Genomic DNA, 7,054 nt, shown 5'->3' with positions numbered 1-7,054 from the left:
CCTCTCATAAGGTTAAAGGATCCAAATCTAAGGACAAAAAGGTAAATTCCTCAAATTCTAAAAAGAAACTTACACATAATTTTGGTAAGGATGGTCATGAAGAGCCCTCATGTTAGAAGGTTCATCTACAAGCCCTCACATAGTAATGATAAAAATAACTATAATTTTTTTCATTTCTAAAAGCTAAATAATCAAGATATTGATTGCACTTCAAAAGTGGATTATGTACACTTTCTTCCATTACTAGAAATTTGGTTTATTGTCAAAAGAATAATTATTTACAATCAAGATTCATGGAGAACAATGTTAACTTTGATGCATTATTTTGTTTGTGGTCTTAAACTAACTTGGTTCTCAAGATTTTTTAGTAAAAATAGACTTTAAATATGTTCAACGAGTTTACAGGTGTGGTTGGGTAAAAAATGGTGTTAGTATGATAGTTAGCAAGTAATTCAAGCTGAAAATTTAGTTGAGGCTACCTTTATTGAGAATAAATTATTAGTCTTATAGGCGTGGTTGGGTCAAAATTAGTGTTAGGATGATAGTTAGCTAGTAATTCAAGTTGAGATTTTAGTTGAGAATATCTTTATTAAGAGTAAATTATTTGATGTCACTCCTCTCGATACATGTGGTGTTATTTTAGGGCATTCATGACATACATGCCAAAAAATTAATTGTATACATAAGATAAAAAATAAATAATGTCTCTTTGAAGGTGAAAACTTTTCATGTTGTTTGTATATAGGGAAAACGTAGCCTCAAAATGTGTTAAATCTTCATGAGAGGAAGAGTGACAACAAAAAAATTCTTCCTTGTTAGATAATCAGTGTTGAACATATCCCTCCATGTTTATGCAATGTCCCTTCTTATAATATGAATATTTGAAGACAAAGGTGTACCTAAATTTGGTTTGTATTAGTATTATAGTGTAAAAATAGATGATATAAATTAATTAATGAGATGTTTGTAATGAATTTGAAATGATTTTTATGCATTATAACAATTTGTAGTTATAATCTTCATTGTGAATGTTATAATAGTCTTATTTGATATTATAAATTCTTGTAATAATTTTAGAAGTAGATGTAAGATAATCAAACAAAGATTACAGCCAATCTATCTAGACCATACTTCAAGCACTAATGATAAAAGGTATATTTAAAGGAGTTAATGGTCACCAATAGGTGTAGAACTATTAATCAACCAATGTTTATAACTTCTAGAAGTTGTTAAAATTTTAATATGTACTAAAATAAATGATATTATCAAAGTATAATAATAGGAATTAAACACTAAATAGATGATACTTTGAATTTTGAAAATTCCATAACAATATAAGTAGGGGATGTGATTACGAGTTCTTAGGTCTCATTTTAGAGCTTCAACGAAGGTGTATGAGTTTTTTCCAATAATTCTAAGTTTCCAAACTTCTTTATTTTTCCATTGATGGAGTATTTAGTGTAACTATGCTAAATTTTCAACCATAGTTTTCACTTGAATGTGTTTTCTTTAGGACACACGTGTGTTTATATATGGTTTTTTATATGTGTTAAGATTTTTTTCCTTGGTTAATTAATGTAACATAAATTTAACCATGCTTTCTATTTTAAACTAAGATTTAAATATGTTGTTGGTGAACAAGTATAGGGATTATAGTACTTGTGTTTTACAAATCATGTGCTAGTCATTCTAAATTGATTATTATATTCACATTTACTTATTTCTTTAAGTTAGGAATTTAATTAAACTAACCTCTATATTTGTAAAGTATGCTTCCTTTGGACTCACTCAAATTGGATTTCTATAGTATAATTACTACTGTACAAGTGACATGTTACTCCACACATACAAAAAATACACCAAAGCTAACACAATTAAACATTCACACATCCCCTAAGTTTGGCCTGTTAGAAATGTTTAGAATAACTGAGAGGGGTTTAATCAATTACTCAAGGTCTATATGTACCACTTGAACTATTAAACATTAAACACATCAATGTTCAATTGATCTTGCTTAACTTGTTGTTTCTTGGTCTATACTATAAAACTATCATATACTTAACTTGCATTGCATAATGAAAAACATCATCACATGTAAAACATTCATAAGACATTTATCATAGTTTGACATTAGGATTTTACATGGAAACACAATTTGGTAAAAAACACCAGCAACATGTCACTCTTTTTCACTCTTTCAAAGTGAGTTCTGTTAGGAGCCAACCTTGTTAAAGGTTTAAAAAACACACTATTAAATGGGACCTGGTTAGAGGTTTTAATCACCCTATTAGGAGTGGCCTTGTAAGAGGACTTTGATCATTCAATTTACAATGTCACCTAGTTAAAGGATTTACACAGACTGTTAAGTCTTCCAATGATTGTTAGGTCAACCTCTGTTAAAATGATTTCAATACAAATTGTCTTAAATGATAAGAAAGAAAATAGTAGGTTTTGATATGTATGATTACAATTTGCTTTTGTTGGTTCAGATCTTTGTTTAGTCCCTATGTTGGTTCACTGACAAACCTTTCATTGTCATCTTTGATCTTGATCTGCTTGGACACCCTTCAAGAAATTAGTCCACTCTTCTCATCAACACTTAAACCTTTTGGTCAAAATCACTTATCAATAACATCATTACATCTACAAGCTTTCTCCTTTAGCTTTTCATTCACACTCTTGTGTGCTTCTGATCAACCATGCTTTGAATATGAATTTGCTCATACACATTGGCTGGGCTTAGCAAGGCTTGACTAGACACCACACCAAAAGTTTGGTTTAGTATCCCTTTAAATAAGAAATTTGTGCTTTACCATTTTCTACATCCACCATAGATCTTAGGGTTTACAAGCATCTTCAACTCAATTCAATGTATCTATACAACTTCTTGATCATCCTCTAGAAACTTCTCTAGAATCCTTCTGTTAGGTCTTTACCTAATCACCATCTTGAATTTAATGATCCAACTCATTATTCTAATCTTCAACACATTTTGCATCTCCTAAGAAATCAACTGAGTCAACTTGATCTTACAATTCCTTTGAATTTTATCTTTTACTATCACTTTGTAATCATTGAATTCTAACACTTGGTCAACACTAAAATACTCAGTCACTATTTAAGCTTCCTGGCTTAGCATAAACTAACTTGCTTGGTCGATGCTAATGCTTGGTCAATACTAGATTTGCTTGGTACTAAGTGTGGCTCGATTGACATTAGCATTACTCGACACTCCTTAGTAATTTACTCTTTTGCTTGGCTTGGCTTGGTTTTCTTGACATAAATAATTACTTTGCTTGATCAAATTCTATCTAATCAAATATCCATTGTAACTTCCTTTTTATAACTTTAACCTTTCCTCTAGGGGTTATAGTTATGAGTAACTCTCAAATCCACTTCATCAATCAAATAGATGTGACATTTAGATTAGGTAGCAACATGTCTCATCCATAGATTTGACATCAATGACAAAACAATGATTGTTCCAATTGTAAATTTTCAACAATCTCCCTCTTTGGCTTTGATGACAACATCTCAAATATCCAAAGTACTAATAATAACTTAGTTACCATACAATCCAAAATATTTCACTTCCATGAGTGACCACTATCCTCAGTTTTATTATGACTCTCATCCATTCAAACTATCAAACTCCCTCTATCGGTTTTCTCTCTTTCATGATTCTCTCTCTAATGTTTATCTTTAGGTTCTCTATAATATTAAGACTTCTTGGTTTTTTCTCCTTCTAGTAATCTCTCCCACTTTGAAAATAATGCCAAAGACATGTATCTATCTCAGTTTCAAATTCTTCATACATCTGAATTATGCATATTTTGCATGTCTCGCTGATACTTTTCGTTTGACTATGACTGATCTTTGTATGTTGTACTAAATAATTATACCTTAGGCATGTCCCAAAGTAGAGTTTTATTACACCACTTTGTAAAATATTTTGTGTAGCACATGTGATTCAATGCACCTTGGCTTCTTAAGTAGCCTTAGTTAGGGGAATGGCCCCTAATTTACCTCTAAGATATTCATGAACATCTTTGGGTATTGGTTTCATGAATATGTCAGCAATTTGTTCCTTTGTATTCACATATTCTAGCTTCACTTCTTTGTCTTGAACTAGTTCTCTCAAGTAGTGATACTTGATAGCAATATGCTTTGTCTTAGTGTGCATCACTGGACTCTTTGAAATGTTAATAGCAATTGCATTATCACAATAGATAACTATTGGATCTGTAATCTCTTCTTTCATGCCTTTCAAAAATTGCTTAATCCACATTATATTTGAACAGTTCACTGTAGCTACCACATACTCAGCTTAAGTTATTGATTGGAAAATACAATTATTTTCTTGCTTTTCCATGACACCAATCTCTTTCCTAGAGAGAATGTACCTCCACTAGTGCTTTTCCTGTCATCAATATTTCTTTCCTAATATGAGTCAATGAAAACCTTCAGTTCAAATCTATCACTTCTCTTGTAGTATAGTCCATAATCTGTTGTACCTTTCAGATATCTCATTATCCTTTTTACAGCCATCATGTGATTCTCTTTATGATTTGTTGAAAATAATCTCAACTACTAATGTAATATCTGGTCTTGATGTGAACAACATATTGCAATTTTCTTATCATGGATCTACATAGGGTCTGGTTCACATCAATATAATCATTAATCTTAGATAGCTTGTGTCATGTAGACATAGGTGTACTCACTAGTCTTGAATCTTCTATACCAAAATTCTTCAATATTTCCTCAATGTATTTGGTTTGTGAAATGAAAATACCAAACTTCATTTGGCACACTTGTCAACCAACAAAGAATTTGATCTCACCAAACATAGACATTTCAAATTCCTTTTTTATTTCATCAGCAAATGATTTACATAACACTTCTCTTCCTAAAAATATGATATCATCAACAAATATCTTAGATAATAGTTCTTCATTATTCTTTCCATTTTTCAAGTATAGATTATTGTTATCATTTGTTCTCTCAAAACCAATTTTCACTAAATAGTTATGTAACCTTTCATACCATGTTCTTGGTGCTTTCTTTAATCCATAAAGATCTTTGTTTAGTTTACATACCATGTTCTTCTTGTCTAGATCTACAAATCCTTTAGGTTGATCAATATATACTTCTTCCTCCGTCTAATATACCTTGAAGTTATTGTAAGATGAGTATGCAAGCAGAGTTCTAACTCCTTCAAGTTTGATCACAGGAACAAAAGTTTCTCCATAGTCAACTCCTTCTTGTGTATAACCCTTGCATGCCAGTCTTTCTTTGTTTTGTCTTACTTCACCATTTTCATTGAGCTTGTTCCTGAAAACCCACTTTGTCCCAATGACATTTTTGTCTTTAGGTCTTGGCAGTAAGGTCCAAGTATTGTTCTTCTCAATCTAGTTAATTTCTTTGTTCATAGCATGTATCCAATCTTCATTATTTAAGGCATCTTTTATTGATTTGGGATTGAACTCACATAATAAGCATGTGTCACCTTTGAGTTGTCTCCTTTTCATAGCACTTGATTCAACATCTCCAATTATTTGATCAAGTTTATGATGTCTTCTTACATATTTTGCTAATACATGTAGCTTTCTTCTTGGCTCTTCTTTAGGTTCATCTGGAAAAATAATCTTAGGTTCATTTCCTCTTCTTTGTTTTGATTCTTGTGTAGGTTATGAATGCTCAGCATTCACTATCTGATGGTCGACATTGTCTATCTGTGACTCAACATCTTCAATCTATTGCTTGACACCCATTCTCTGTTGCTTGGCAATTTGTATTTCCACTCCATCATTTCCTATCTAATGGGAACTTGTAGCTTGATTTATCTATTCATTTTGAGTGTTGGAAGCATCATCTTCCACATAGATAAATTTATTATAGTCTTTATTGGGGTAAATAAGTATTTACTTATTACACTTTACTTAAGTTTACTTAGGTTAATGTATTATTTTATTATATTGAATTATTTTATTATTTATTTGGTGAGACACTTAGGAGTTTGCATACTTTTATGAGTTGTCATATTGACAACACAGAAGTAAGTAACTCTAATTCAGCACATGGTGCCTACAACATTATTTTGCATGCTACACCTTTGTAGGCTTATCCTCTCATCATCACACTTACTCTTGTGCTTAATGGAGGATAACCCACTTCTGGTGGATATGTGCCTGGTTGTATGACTTATCATGTTGTTGATTCCTATGCATTATAGAAGCATTCCAGAGGCCTTTATATACAAGCACTCCTAGTGTACTTGGACATTGAATCAAATACATATCAATATTCTGATCATACTCTTTCTGGCTACTATTGTGTTTGTGTTTAGTTCTTTGATCTTGAGTGAATTTTTCCCTAAGGAAAATTCTTACATGGTATCAAAGCTCTTGGAGAATTTCTCTTCACATAGTTTTTTGAGACCATTGTTGCTTCAACACCTTGACCCAAATCTAGAGTATTATAGTCATTGGGAGTGTCTAGAGCTAGAATGGATCTCACCATCGTGTCCAGAATGTCAATTCGGTGAAAATCAGCTATAAATTTGCCTACCCTAGGCCAAAGTCAATTGTGAGGCAATTTTTTTTGCAAACCGATACTTGAAGGTCCGTTTTGCAAGTTTGGGTATGATCACTTTAAAGATCTACTTAATTGTTTTTCGGATCTAGTAATTTATTTTTTCTTTGCTTTTTCAAATTCTACATTTTTTCGAAAAAAAAATTGCCCTTCGGGAAGTAGAGAAATTTTTTTATACAGGTACTACGTAGTGACACCCCAACCCTACACCCTGGGCGAGAATATTCTCATTTGAGTTGAAAATTCTTTGCCAATTTTAGCAACATTTTATTTCTAGCCGACAGCCCATAAGCAACACATCTGGCAAGCCTCAAACCTGGAAACTGGATACCTCTTCACTGATCGAGAACCAACAATAAGGGCAATTTTTCTTTGTTTGGTACCCACAGTGAAGAGTATTTTAATAACATACTGCTTCAACCCCGTGTGAATGTGGGATAAACCCCACTAAACTTTGGAA

Source organism: Cupressus sempervirens, chromosome 6, assembly GCF_028749045.1.
Source record: "Cupressus sempervirens isolate cs-2001-9-10 chromosome 6, ASM2874904v1, whole genome shotgun sequence".
Lineage (NCBI taxonomy): Eukaryota > Viridiplantae > Streptophyta > Pinopsida > Cupressales > Cupressaceae > Cupressus > Cupressus sempervirens.
Note: the sequence above shows the minus strand (reverse complement) of the source record.